We start from the raw sequence: 16,412 nt of genomic DNA, 5'->3' as shown, positions 1-16,412 counted from the left end.
CAATTTCTTGTTCCTACATCTTCATTCTCTTAGTTTCTAGTGTTAATTTCCCTTTGATGTCACTTTTATGTTCATCAATGCTCTTATTGGATTTTGATTTCTTTTAATGTAATTTTATGTTTCCATGTCCTTTTATGTTTATCTTAGTTACTATTGTTGATTTCTTATTCATGTTAGTTATGGGTTTGGTTAATTCTTGCAATTTATGATGTTTACTTTTATTGCACTCTAGGTGTTTGATGAAATATTTTCACTAGCTTTTGAGTAGTTTTCTTTACTCTTGGCCTAGGCTAAGGGAATTAAGTTACCTTGAGTCATTGGGTCTCATTGAATTGGTGATTTGAGAACCCTATGTGGTCAATTTGATAACTATTGACACTACCCTACTACTACTAAGTCAATTAGTAGCTAGGTTAGGACTTATGGATTGATGTTGATCAAGCCATTTGACATACTTCAAGCATAGAAGTAGACTTAATAAGCTTGGTTCCTCATAATTGTCAATACATTGTTTGTAGACAAGGATGGTGACCTAAATTTCCAAGTCTTAGCCAAGGGTTCTTTTCCTTTATTTTATTAGTTCTTATAATTTACTTTCTTGTTACTCACATTTCTTGCTAATTACTAAATCAAACCCCCTTGTTCCTTCATAACCAATAATTGATCACTTCATTGCAATTCCTTGTGAGACAACCCGATGTTTAAATACTTCGGTTAATTTTCATTGGAGTTTGTACTTGTGACAATCAAAACATATTAAAATTTGATTTGAGGATCGATTATCGGTTTGGACTATACTATCAACGGAATTATTTGTGTGAAATTCCGAACCGTCATAAATCTTCTCATCAGTCCCCTTCCCCCTTTCCTTTTCTTCTTTCTTTCTTTCTTCCTTTTTTTCTTTCTTTCCTTTCTTTCTTTCTTTCCTGTGACCGTGTAAGTGAGTGACGAAGGTGAGGCAGTGAGTGTGAGTGGCAGTGAGCGGTTAGAGTTAGCAGGTTCCAATTTGGGGAATTAGGGTTAATAGATTATGGTAACTTTAATAAAATTAGGGTATAATGTATAAATTTAAAATATAATTTATTCTCTCAAAATTACTTTAAAATATTAATTTGTTAATTGGCTTTTAATCAAGTATTTTAATTTAAAATTGGAGATAATATAATTAATTTTCTTTGCTTATTAAAATTAAAGTATTAAATTCTAAAATCTCAATTATTAAACTAAATCATATAAAGTTCTCATTCTTTTACAACGGTTAAGTTTTATAATTTAAATGTAGAAAATTATTCAATAATTATAAGATTAAGTACAATTTTTAATTTAATTATCAAAATTTGATTTAATTACTTTTAATAAAATAATTTCTAAAAGTGAAGTCTTTAATGAATAAATAAATTAGAATTAACTCTTATTAAGATTTTTCAAAAATTCTGGGTCTTACATGTTTGCCAGAGGAAAACATTTGATAGGCAAGGATGAGGGTGTTGAAGAACCATAGGTCAACATTAGTGGGTAGAGAACAAGGTATCAAATCTTTTTATTTAATAAATTTTATTGTATTTTTTGTCACTATCCTATTTTAATGTATTTTTTCATTTTGGTTTTTAGATGGAATTGTGTAATATATGTGATGAAATGGCTAGAGATAGTTGATCCGAAAAAGATCAAAAAGAAAAAATATTCTTAGAAGAATTGGAAACAGGTTACTATCTTTAAAAATAGAAAGCTCTCTATTATTAAATTAACGGAGTTTAATAAAAAATTTCTTTAAATTATAGGAACAAGTTGATCATTTTAGAGTCGAATATGCTTTGCTCATTCTATTTAACGAAATGAATCAACTCAGAGATAAAGCCATTCAAGAATTTGAAGCCATCAAACTATCCAAGCCATCTGCTGCATTATTAAGTCTTACTGTACATTAGAATCAGAAAATATTGATAGTAAACATTTTGAATATTGTAAATTGCTAAGAATTTTTATACAGGTTGTCTACTAAATTGCCTGTGTAATGTATAGCTCGAACAAACACATACTTTGTATCTTTATAAATATTCAATTCAAGCTTTTCATAAATTTTCTTTGCAAAATTAAACTTCTATGAATCTGTCTATACTGTATTAAAATGATGTTATTCTAAATGAATCCAGGTTCAAAAAATATAGGAAAAAAAGAATAAATTCTATAATACACTGAATTGCCTCCCAAATACACCAGAAACTATTCAAATAAACACCTAATTCTGTAGGTTGAATTTTTACATTGCTTAAGTATTGAATTGTCTGTGTACTGTATATTTAAACTAAATAAATTCCATCAAATAATTGAAGAAACTAATTTCAAAACATGGTAAAATAGAACAAAACAAGAAAATATAAATACTAAAGCTCATTTCCATAAAAAAAGAACATTTAGATTACACTAAAATGGTGTCAAATAACAACAAAATGGATTCATAAAAACACCAAAAATCTATCTTGTTCTCTTGAATCTCTGAACTGATAATTCATATTTCTATGATAATGGCTAGAATTTGACTGCACCGCTGAACCACCATAAAAAAGGTTCAATTGCAAAAAGTTAATCATATAAAAGAAAAACTATTAACATGCACAAAATCAATTTCTCCTGTTTAAAGAACATCAATTTTACCTTACTTAGAACTTTCTTTTTCTTTTTCTTTGCAGCATTTACAATCTGCTTTTTTGTATTTGATGCTAATCTATTTTTCGGATGTCCTCTTGTTTTTACTATGGAGGGCTTTGAAGCTCGTTAATATCTTCCAATGAAGCATCGTTGTGAGATAATGAAGATTTTTCTTTGCTTTTGGCTTTGTGTTCTTGCATCTCAACCATAGCATTATTATAAGTGCGGTGTAGAATCCCAGTCAACTCCTCAGTTTTGATGCAAATTCACAAATATATTGTGACCAAAATACCAAATCGTCAAATCTCCTACTTCTTGGTTCTAATAGAGGCTCGTTGTCGCTTCTCCTGATATGTGTATGCCTTCTCTTTACATTATTACTCCATCGTTCCAATATATATCTTGATAACATTTTATTTACTCGCTCAAAACTTAACGTGCTCAGAGAGTGACGGCACAATATCCCTCTTAACTCGAATAATAAAGCACTGGCATTTAACTTCAAATGATATCGCGTCATATGTAACTGCAAACTTGTTAAATGTTGAGTTAGAAACCTATTTTACAGCTTCATATGCCGTATAACCTAGAGCGGATTGTATTGATCTTGTGATGCAATTCACCTTTTCTCTAAATTGTGTTTGGACTTCCTTGAAGTTCTCATGAGTATACACATGCTGAAATTGAGCTTCTATTAAGGATTTTGTTGCACATGGTATGACAGTATAAAAATCAGCTGCATCCAATTCTCTCTCTCTGCTCTCTACTTCCTAGGCAATTATCATATTGTTTAACGAATTAGATAAGTGAGCAGTTGTGCATAATAAAATTGTTAAAAAAGCATTCATGCTCTCGTTCCATTGTGTGCTTCTCATCCTGGCCCAGAAGTGGTGATCGAGATAAACTGGAATCCAAATGACAATCTTCGAAAAGCTCTGAAAAAATCAGAATACCTAAATTAGAACCAAAATACACCGAAAGACATACAGTTTGACACCTCTACTGCACAAGAAAAACACATAAATATCCACAAACTAAAAGTATCAACATCAGTTAATCCTAATAAAGACACCATTACCTGTAAGACACTTGTTGTCCCCAACACCATACTTCATCATAAAATCATTCCAATTCCTATGAAATTATTTTTTTGTAAAAGAGTTCCAAACAACATGACTCATCTCGTGTTCAATTTCTTCGTGTTGCTTGTAGCCATTTAATTTACTTGGGATCTTCTTCATAATATGCTAAATATACCACCAGTGAATTGTTGTGGACATACAAGCCTCAATAACCCTTTGCATCGTTGCGCATTGATCGGTAAGAATGTCTTCCAGAGCATTTCCTCCCATGAAATGAAGCCAACCTTCAAATAACCATTTTAATGTTTGAATATCCACGTTTTTCATTAACGCACATCCCAGAAGTGATGACTGACCATGGTAAATCACCCCAACAAAATAACCAAAAACCAGATTATTCCTGAGTACAGCAACACAAAGACAAATCATATATATATCGAAAAATTATCTAGATACACCGAAAGCATTTCAAAATACACATAAACCAGAACAACATATTACTTGCATGTATTGTAAGTGGTATCAAATGAAATAACATCTCTAAAATTCTCACAAGCAGCCCTGCTTGTTACGTCAGCCCAAAAAGCAGTCTTAATTGATTGATCAACCTTAAGTTCAAGCTCGAAAGAGAAATTTTGATTCTTATCTTTCATTCTTAATAAGTATTTCCCAAATTCTTTTGCATCCTCTAGTCCCGAAATATTTCGCACTTCTCTCATGATGTAATTTCTCACATATTTTTCAATGAAACTTAATTCACAATGACCCGCTGCTGCTGTGACAAATGATTGATATCTTTTGCTTGGTCTAATTTTGGCTTCCTCGTTATTATCTATTGTACGTCGTACAGACATGCTTAATTGCCTATGTTGTTTAAGCATCTTTGCTTGATTTGGACAGCACGGATGTGAATGATGCAACACAACTTTCGAAATGATCTAAAACACCAACGTCTTTCAATATATGTATATGAATTCTTGCAGGACAATTTAATCAAGCTGAGGGATTTGTCTTCTCAGTTGGAGATATGTTCGATTTTCATTTTCCCTCTTTGGTACATGTAATCAATTGGTTCTTAATTTCATTTTCCTTCTTAATTGTGTTCCTAATTTTCGTAGAAAAATTTGTAAGTTTAGAATAATGTTTGTAGAATTTTTCAACATCTTCAAGCATATTAAAAATCATCCCACCCTTTGGAACAAGCTACTCATCAATATCACACAAAAACTGAAAATATACCAAAATTGTTCCAAAATACACCATATTAGAATCTAAAATACTTCAAAACTTTTAACAAAATAGATTCATCAAAATAATAAAATCAGATTCAAAACTTGTACATTACATTCAAATTCAAACCATCAACCATGAACAATAATTTTCACAAACAAAAACAAAATTCAACTATGGAATCATAAACAACTATCAAACTACATTACCTAGATTCAAACTAACCTTATCACTTGATTCAATTCAAAATAATAATATAATTCTGCTTGCTTCAATTGAAAGTCGAAGCTAAAAACACACTGCGAGATTACCAAAATACACCAATTTATAAATAGAAATACACCGAAATAAGAACGAGACAAATTCATCACAGTAATAATTTAGATTTAAAACTCCTGTCTTACATTCAATTCAAACCAGCAATTTTCAATGAGAAAAACAACTTTATTCACCTACAGAATCATAAACTACTAACAAACTACATTAACTAAAATCGAACCAGACTTTAGCTACTTGATTCAATTCAAAACAATAATCCACTTCACTTTGGTTTAATTAACAGTCTGAACCTGAATCATTCATTATCTTCGACAACGAAATACCTATTCAAACCTGATTTCACAGTTTGATTTCAAAAACTTTGATCTAAATCTTAAATCAGATAAAATATCATTGAACTTGAATGAAGAGAACGAAGAGGATGTAGAGAAGGAGGAGAAACACAGAGAATACAGAGATGGAACAGAACATATAGACGCAAAAAACGTTTAGAAAATTCAAGAAAAAAATAAAATCTGCATGAAAAAGGCAGTTATATATATTCGCGCATTGAGTTAAAAGTTTGTTAGAAATAGTGACACGTAGAAGTGAATTAGGTCAAAACTACTTGGTTAGTTAAATAACTTGAATATATATATTATGCGCGTTTCTGTGTGAGCCAAGAAGGAGAGAATGCAAGAAAAAAAAATAAAATATTCAATAATAATAATAATAATTCACATATATTCTTTTAATAATTATAATATTTTTTCACGCAAAGGCACTGATGAATCCATATTTGACGAGATGTTTTGGTTTGATTTGAGTGGATTTCATCACATAAACTCACATTTATTCACTAAAATAGCATACTTTTGTGTTTTCTCTCTAGATTGTGCCTAAATGTGAAAACATGTATTTTTGTGCTTAAATTAGTGATTTTAATCCCACTTTTATGCCATTCGATGCCATGACATGTTTGTTGAGTGATTTTAGATCCTAGAGGCAAGTTTGGCAAGGCAAAAGTGGAAGGAAGCATGTACAAAGGGAGAAAACATGAAGAAAACAAAGGAGAAAAGCATTTCAGGTCTATGCCCACGCACACCTTCTGTGCCCACGCACAAGTGTCAAAATCAGCACCTATGCCCTGCACAGATGGAAAATCAGCATATGTGCATACGCACAGGTACCAGCGCATGACTTCATTAAAAAGTCACATGGGTTGCGTTATGGGGAGGCTTTTTGGCCCATTTCTTGTGGCTTAGAGGCATATTTGAAGGGGGAAGCAACACCAAATCATAACATATACTACCATACTTCATACAATAGTTTTTAGGAGTAGTTTTAGGGTAGTTAGGTTAGGTTTTCTCTCTAGTTCATTAGGGTTTTAATTAGGATTTCAATGTAGAATTTTATAGTTCATGTTTTGCTTTTGGATTTTGCTTTCTTATTGTAAGTATTCCCTAATTTCCTCTTTTATGACATTACTTGTTCTACACTTTCTTATATTTTAATGCACTTCATCAATATACGGATAGTTTTACAATTTTGGATTTTTAGTTGTTAATTTGATGTTTTATGATCATTACATGTTTTTTTGAGTTGCTTTTATTGATTTTGAGCATTTGTGGTTCATAGCTTTTATCATTTTCCCAATTTTGCCATGTTTTATGATTATGCCCTCTATGTGTTTGATGAAATGCCAATCTTAGTTATCGGATAGATTTCCACCCCTTGGCTTTGGGAAATGAGTGTATGGATTGCTAGAGCTATAATGTCCAATATTTAGTGATAATTCTTGGATTGTTAGTTGTTATTGTTCCCACTAACGCTAGCTTTTTACCAATTAATTTGGTAAGTTAGCTAGGATTTGTGGATTAATAACAATTATGCTCACTTGACTTATCCTTCGATGTTAAGGGTTGACTTAAAGAGATTAATCCATCATAATTTCCAGTTGCATTGGAAAGCTAACATCCGGGGCTTCGCAACGATATATAATTTACTATAGTTGCCTTGCTGTTAGGCGACGCGCACGCGTGAAGCACGTGTACGCATGGATTGTGCTACGGACAAGCGACGCGTACGCGTGACAGAGCTGCGACCGGTACGTATCGGCAATTTCTGGGTTGTTTTTTTACCATGTTTTCATCCCAGAAAACACAGAATAGAAGCTGCAGAGTGGGGGAATCCATTCATTCAATCATTCATTTCTCATTTTTACAAAATTTTAGGTTTTAGATGTAGTTTTCTAGAGAGAGAGGCTCTCTCCCCTCTCTAGGTTTTAGGATTTAGGATTTCTCTTCTACTGTTATTGATTACTCATTGTTATTATTTTAGTTTGTGAACTTTTGATGTTAGACTCAATTTCCATATTAATGCAATTTATTGTTTGGATTTTATTATCTCTTATTGCTTATTGCTTTTCTATGTTTTTATGTTATGCCCTCCAAGTACTTGACAAAATGCTTAGAAGGATGTTAAAGTATGATTTTATGTTCTTGGCTTAGTTGAGTAATTGGTAACACTTGAGTTATCAAACTCCTTATTGATTGATAATTGAAAGTTGCTGATTGAATTGGATTCCACTAAAGCTAGTCTTTCCTCAGGAGTTGACTAGGACTTGAGGAATCAAATTGATTAGTTCACTTGAATTTCCTTCATTCGTTGAGGGTTAACTAAGTGGGAGCAATGAACAATTCTCATCACAATTGATAAAGATAACTAGGATAGGATTTTCAGTTCTCATACCTTGCCAAGAGCTTTTCTAGTCATTTGATTTTCATTACCATTTACTATTCTTGCTTCTTATCTCAAAAAATCCCAGAACAGACTTTTCCATAACCAATTATAAGCATACTTCCCTACAATTCCTTGAGAGATGACCCCCAAGGTTTAAATACTTCGATTATTATTTATTAGGGGTTTGTACTTCTGACAAACAATCTTTTGTACGAAAGGATTTTAGTTGGTATAGAAGCTATACTTTCAACGAGCCTTTATTTGTGAATTCTAGACCACACTAAAGTCCATTCGTCAAAATGGCGCCATTGCCAGGGAATTGTAAACGTGTGCCTTATTATTGATTATTGTAAATATTTTTCTTTTGCTTTTTTATTTGTTTTTGTTTTTAATTTTTATTAGCTACTATGAATTCTCACCCCTATCGCTATGAGTTTTGTTCCAATGTTGTTGTAGGGAATGGACGCTATAATGAGAACATGCATCAAGGATGGGAGAATCAAAGATGGGAGGAGCCACAAGGATTTGATCAACCCTATTGGCAACAACCCCCTCCAATGTGCTATAACCAATAACTATTCTATTATGCACACCAAGACAATTGCTATGGTGGACCTATTTGTGACAACCAACCTCCGTCAAATTGCTATGGTCAAGAGCCATTCTAGGGTGTGTACCAAGATGATGGATATGGTAGACCCCCTTGTAGTTACCAACAATCCCCACTATATGCTTATGAACCACCTCCTCAACATAACTCTGAACCACCATACTCACAAGCACCTTTCCACCATTCACCCCCATATGACCCTAATCCTTACCCACCATACCAAGAGCCTTACGAGCCATACTTCCAAGAACCACCACCTCAATATACACCATCTCCATATCCTTATCAAGATGAACTACCTTCCTATCATGAGCCCTTTCTTCCAACAAATGAACCCTCCTATCCACCCCAACCTCCATTGGATAACAACACTCTTAGTGTTATTCACCAAAGACAAAAGACCATGGAGGATACACTTAACTCTATCTTAAACGGTCTGACCTTTGCTTTACAAGCTCTCACCTCATAGATTGGATCACTGAATACCCCCAACAATCAACCTTCAAGCTCTAGTGCACTTCCTTTTCAACCACATAATGATCTTTCCATCCCATCACCATCCTACATGGAAGAGCACCCACATCCATCAATCCAAGAGCAGCATGATCTCAATTATGCTACTGACACAGAAAAAGAGAGAAGGGATCATCTTAGGGACGAAATGGATCTCATACTTCACAAGAAGCTAGAGGAGGCCCTAAAGGTGAAGGTAGTAGAGAACCTTGAAGAAAGTTGTCATGAAAGGGAAGACATCAAGGAGGAGTCTGATTTTATACTAGAACAACTGGAGGAAGCCATAATTATTGAAGAGGAAGAAGTGGTTGAAGACTTAGGAGATGCTAAACCTCCATGGGAAAGTCAAGTTATAGAGCCTCCTTCAAAGACGTTTGAAATTGATATTGAGGAGGGTGTACAACCTCCAAGGCATAGCCTGGGTTGAAGACTTTGAAGAGGTTGATCAAGAGATGGACTCAATCATTGATAAATCCTTATCTGTAATTGAATCCTCTCCCATTGGACTTGACATGGAGATTAAAGAAGAAGAAGCACAACCTCCCATGCCCTTGGAAAGCAATGAAGAAAAGATTGAATTGGAAGAAAGCTACCAAGAGGAAGAGGTTAAAATTGAAAAAGCTTACAAGGAGGTGGAAGAATTCAAAGAAGAGCACAAGGGAGTGGAGCTTGCAAGATCATTAGAAACACCTCTCCCAAAGCCATTACCATCCAATACAACATTCAAGTGGGTAAAATTCTTATCATTAACCTTTCCTTTCCCGCTTGAATATGGTTTGCTTGAGACAGATGGGCAACTTAGAGCTTTTTGTGGCTTTAAGAGTAAAAGAGAGATGGTTAACGGTTGGCAACACAAGACTAGGTTCAATACGGTTGCATGCTCCAAATTGAAGTGCAACGGTTGGTGTAGAGCTCAATTGAATGGGTCTAGGAAGTTGTTTGGCCGCTTCAGTGAGAATTTAGATTGCTTGCCACCCGGTTGGAAAAATGATGATCAACAAGAAGATGGGTGCAAAAGCAAGGTCTGGGACCCCGGAATTCATTCCAGCAATCAATACTCTTGCGACCTTGTCACCTACTTTAACTTGCTTGAAGGCTCTTTATGCCTAGTTTGGGATCCCGGAGGCTATTGGAAGTATAAACATTGGTGGGAATTTCTGGATCAGTACAAGCACAAGCCACCATGATAAGGAGCTCACCAAATTTCCAACTTAAAGACAATAACTAAAAGTGCTAGGTGGGCGACAACCCACTATGGTATGATCGTTCCTTTCTCTTTTCTTAGCTTTATTTAGTGACTCTTCCCATTATTACTGCATATAGTCTGCATTTGCATCTGCATATAAAAAAAAAGAGAAAAGTGCGTTCCACGCGTGCGCGTGAACCACGCGCACGCGTCACATGCGACGCTAAACCTTACAAAAGGTTATGCGGGAGCTGTGCAGGAAGGGTGCCTTGCGCACGAGCCATCCCACGCGTACGCGTGGACGACGCGTGCGCGTCACCCATATTTTAGTTAACCCATGTGTAAGCGTCAGCGACGTATACACATGGATGGAAAATTGGCGTCAATGGGTGATTTGGCCAAGAGTTGTGTTGCCTTGGTGCTGGTATTGTGCATTTAGAATAACCAGTGGTCACGCGTACACGTGACCGACGCTTACGCGTCACTTAGATACTTGCTCACCCACGCATAAGCGTGGACAACGCTTATGTGTCGCCTCTTCTTTTGCACACTGGTGCATGGACTTGTGATCACACCTTTCAGAATTCCGGTACAACTAACCAGCAAGTGCACTGGGTCGTCCAAGTAATAAAACCTTACGCGAGTAAGGGTCAATCCCATGGAGATTGCCGGCTTGAAGCAAGCTATGGATATCTTATAAATCTTAGTCAGGCGGATTCAATTGGTTATGAGTTTTGATATTTGAAAGATAAATAAAACACAAATTAAAATAAATATACTTATGTAATTCATTGGTGGGAATTTTAAATAAGCGTTTGGAGATGCTTTGTTGCTTCTGAACCTCTGCTTTCCTATTGTCTTCATCTAATAATGCTTGCTCCCTTCCATGGCAAGCTTATGTTGGTGGATCACCGTTGTCAATGGCTACCATCCGTCCTCTCAGTGAAAATGGTCCAGCTACAGTTTCTGTACAGCTATTCAAATGTCGAATTTCTCATCTCGGATGAAAAATACCAGGCACAGCTACCGCACGGCTAATCATCTGTCGGTTCTCATTTCTGTCAGAATAGGATCTCTCTATCCTTTTGCACACTGTCACTGTACCCAACATTCATAAGCTTGAAGCTTGTCACAGTCATCCCGTCCCAGATCCTATTCAGAATACCACAGACAAGATTTAGACATTCCGGATCTCAGGAATGCTGTCAATTGGTTCTAGCCTCTACCACGAAAGTTCTAATCTTACGGATTCAAATGCTCTGTTGTCAGGAGAGACAAGTCAGATTTGTGGATCAGAGACCAAAAGACTATACTCCGGCTGTCGTTCAATGACAACGTTGAACATTATGTAGACCGCTTGTGGTTGTCAAGCACACAGATCTTGGCTAAGCGAGTAATAAAGATAGTGTGTGATTGTCACGGGTCACCCCTTCATTCTGACTTAACTAAATTAAGTACGAGAGTATATCTTAGAGAAGAAGTAAGCGTGAATTGAAAGAGAAATAATAGTACTTGCATTAATTCATGAAGAACAGCAGAGTTCCGCACCTTAATCTATGAGGTGTAGAAACTCCACCATTGGAAAATACATAAGAGAAAAAGGTCTAGGCATGGCCGAATGGCCAGCCTCCCAAATGTGAAATATGGCATAAAAGTGATCCAAAGGATCCTAATACAATAGTAAAAGGTGTTATTTATACTAAACTAGTTACTAGGGATTACAGAAAATAAGTAGCTAAGTGCAGATAGTGCAGAAATCTACTTCCGGGGTCCACTTGGTGTGTGCTTGGGCTGAGCATTGAGCTTTACACATGCATAGGCCTTTTCTAGAGTTAAACTCCAGCTTGGATGCCAGTTTGGGCGTTTAACTCCAGTTCTAGTGCCAGTTTCGGCGTTTTACGCCAAAAAAGGGTCTCTAGCTCGCGTTTAACGCCAGTTTGGGCCATCAAATCTCGGGTAAAGTATGGACTGTTATATATTACTGGAAAGCCCAAGATGTTAGCTTTCCAGCCCAATTGAGAGCGCGCCAATTGAACTTCTGTAGCTCCAGAAAAATGCGTTTGAGTGCAGAGAGGTCAGAATCCAACAGCATCTGCAGTCCTTTTTCAGCCTCTGAATCAGATTTTTGCTCAGATCCCTCAATTTCAACCAGAAAATACCTGAAATTACAAAAAAAAAATACACAAACCCATAGTAAAGTCCAGAAATGTGATTTTTGCATAAAAACTAATAAAAATATAATAAAAAGTAACTAAAACATACTAGAAACTATGTAAAAACAATACCAAAAAACGTATAAATTATCCGCTCATCACACACCCACGTGTATGCGTGGGCGACGCTTACGTGTCACTTCGCAGACTCCATTCTTCTACTTTTCTCTCTCCTTTCTCATTCTTTCCCCCTCCTTTCCTACTTTCATCTCCTCCCTTTTCCCTCTCATTTTCTTTTTCTCATTTCATTTACATACTTTCATTCATTGCATTTTAACTGTATGCTTGTTTTTATTTTCTTTTTTTATTTCTCTATTGGTATTAAATGTTCTTATTCTACTGTTGCATTTCTCTTGCTTTCTTTTGGTGCTTCGTGACTTGTTTCCATTGTTGGGTAATATTATTTAGATGTCAATGCTAATCTTTTATGACATTTGTATTCCATTTGCATTGATACGCACTTATATTGTCTTTTATTACCCACACTCTCTCACCTATTATTGCAATTTTTGCACTATTTATATGCCATTTGCTTCTACTGTTTTCTCACTTGTATGTTGTAGCTACCATGTAGTTGAGATCCTCATTATTTGGCATCAACCCACCCATATTCTATTTATTTTCCTATCTTTGTTTGTGGGTTACTCTTTTTCATTTCTCTCTTCTTTCAGGATGGCCATCAAGAAAGAAAAAGGAAAAGCTTTTAAATGAGGCGAACAACAAGTCCATCTGCATAATCCATTAAAGAAAGAGCATCAGTTGGAGCAACCCGCCCACTTGCACATCTCAGCATGCACCGAGGATGGTGCAATCTTTAAGTGTGGGGAGGTCGATACCGACTTCTGTGGGTTAGTTAGTTCCTTCTCAATACCAATGTGGGATTTCCTTTGTTAGTTCATTGTTACATTTGCATGTTTGATTGCATGTTTATTTGATTTTGTGCATATTTTACCAACTACTTGGTTGAAGTAATATTTTCTTTTTCAAGAAATTATTTTATAGCATTTCACTAATTTGAATTAAAATTTTATTAAACTTGTTTGAAGAAGTATTATATTAGAACATGGTTTAGAGCTCGAACACACAAAACCAGTGATAATTGATTGGTTGCATTTTATCAACCATTATTCTGTTTTGTTTTGTGTGTTGTTCTCTCTAAATTTGTGATCTCTATCTTGCTTAATTCTATATTTCCATGGTTTATTGTATGCATACACTTATGTGATTGAGGCCTTCTTTCACTAAGCTTACATACCCAAATGGCCTTATCCCTTTCATTATCCTTTGCAAACCAATTTTGAGCCTATTTTACCCCTTTGTTCTTTACTTTAGCACATCATTAACTCTAAGTGAAAAACAATAATGTCCTTAATTTGAATCCTTGGTTAGCTTAGACTAGTGAGAGTGTTCATGAATTAAGTGTGGGAAAATTGGGATTGAAAATATCTGGTTTGAGAATTGGGTGTTCTATATTCTTGAGAAAATGTGAAAAATGTTGAGAACATGTTTATGCATTCAATAACTTAATCATATGCATTGGGAAAAACAAAGAAAAGAAAAAATATACAAAAAAAAATAAAAGAAAAAAAAAAGAAAAAAAAAAGCAAAAAAAAGGGGACAAAATGCCCCAAAGTAAATGGTGATATCAATGCATATGAGTTGTACTTAAATTTAGAATGCATGAATATGTGAAAAACACAGTTAATGGGAAGTTAGATATTGCATTTTATAATTGTCTTAAGTTAGGTGGGAAGTTTAGGTTAATTAAGGATTCAGATTTTAGTCCACTTGGCCAAATACAATCCTACCTTGACCCTAACTCCATTACAACCCTCAAAAGACCTATTGATTTGTGTATTGGAGCATTAAATTTTTGTTGATTGTTAGATGAAGAGCAAGCCTTTGAAAGCAAGATTAGTAGAGAATTGAGAGAATCGAACCTTAAATACTTGAGTGATTAGAGTGTATACACTTCCGGTAAGAGTTCGATGCTCGATTCTTTGTTCCAGGCTTTCATGAGCTATCTTCTTCTTGCAAGTTATTTGTACTTCATTTTTATGATTTGAATTAGTGGAATCCAATTCATTTTTGTTCTTGCAGATTTATTTACTTTTAACCAAGTAGGTAAAAGCATTTTGCATCTAGTTGCATTCATATAAATAGGTTGCATTTCATACATCCTACCATTCCTCTTCACTCTTATAGTTTCTCTTGAGTTTAGCATAAGGACATGCTAATGTTTAAGTGTGGGAAGATTTGATGCACCACTATTTCGTGGTACATCTTGTGCTTAATTGAGTGGATTTTATCTACTATTCTCACACTTATTCATTGAAATTGCATGTTTTACATTTTCCTTCCTGATTTTGTGCTATGATTGAAAACATGTTTTTTGGTCTTAATTTAGCTAATTTTAATCCTTTCTCATTACCATTCAATGCTTTGATATGTGTGTTAAGTGTTTTCAGAGATTACAGGGCAGGAAATGGCTTAGAGGATGGAAAGAAAGCATGCAAAAGTGGAAGGAATACAAGAAGCTGAAGGAACTGTAAAGTTGTCAACCCTGACCTCTTCGCACTCAATCAATCATAAAGTGAGCTGCAAAGATCCAAATGAGACGGCTATAGTTGCGTTAGAAAGCTAACATCCGGGGCTTCGCAATGATATATAATTTGCCATAGTTGCCTTGCTGCTAGGTGACGCGCACGCGTGAAGCACGCGCACGCGTGGATTGTGCTGCAGACAAGCGACGCGTACGCGTGGGCGACGTGTACGCGTGACAGAGCGTGACCTGTACGTATCAGAAATTGCCCCCATTAATTTATGGGCAGTTTTTGACTCAGTTTTCGGCCCAGAAAACACAGAATAGAAGCTGCAAAGTGGGGGAATCCATTCATTCAATCTTTCATTTCTCATTTTTACAAAATTTTAGGTTTTAGATGTAGTTTTCTAGAGAGAGAGGCTCTCTCCCCTCTCTAGGTTTTAGGATTTAGGATTTCTCTTCTACTCTTATTGATTACTCGTTGTTATTATTTTAGTTTGTGAACTTTTGATGTTAGACTCAATTTCCATATTAATGCAATTTATTGTTTGGATTTTATTATCTCTTATTGCTTATTGCTTTTCTATGTTTTTATGTTATGCCCTCCAAGTACTTGACAAAATGCTTAGAAGGATGTTAGAGTATGATTTTATGTTCTTGGCTTAGTTGAGTAATTGGTAACACTTGAGTTATCAAACTCCTTATTGATTGATAATTGAAAGTTGCTGATTGAATTGGATTCCACTAAAGCTAGTCTTTCCTCAGGAGTTGACTAGGACTTGAGGAATCAAATTGATTAGTCCACTTGACTTTCCTTCATTCGTTGAGGGTTAACTAAGTGGGAGCAATGAACAATTCTCATCACAATTGATAAGGATAACTAGGATAGGATTTTCAGTTCTCATACCTTACCATGAGCTTTTCTAGTCATTTGATTTTCATTACCATTTACTATTCTTGCTTCTTATCTCAAAAAACCCCAAAAAAGACTTTTCCATAACCAATTATAAGCATACTTCCCTGCTATTCCTTGAGAGATGATCCGATATTTAAATACTTCGATTATTATTTATTAGGGGTTTATACTTGTAACAAACAATCTTTTGTACGAAAGAATTTTAGTTGGTTTAGAAGCTATACTTTCAACGAGCCTTTATTTGTGAATTCTAGACCACAATAAAGTTCGTTCGTCACCCTTGCTTTCCACAACCAAAATTTTATGCACTTGTTGTCACTAGTTCCTAGGGAGAATGACCCGGGAGTCTAAATACTCTCGGTTAATTTGATTTGAATTGTGACAATATCTTGGATTAAATTTTGATTAGGTAATTGTTGGTTCAGAGCTATACTTACAATGAAAATCTATTTTGTGAAAAATCTGAAACCA

This window comes from Arachis stenosperma, chromosome 1, assembly GCF_014773155.1.
Source record: "Arachis stenosperma cultivar V10309 chromosome 1, arast.V10309.gnm1.PFL2, whole genome shotgun sequence".
In the NCBI taxonomy this organism is placed as follows: Eukaryota; Viridiplantae; Streptophyta; class Magnoliopsida; order Fabales; family Fabaceae; genus Arachis; species Arachis stenosperma.
The sequence above is the reverse complement of the archived record's forward strand: the minus strand, read 5'-3'. Positions refer to the sequence as shown.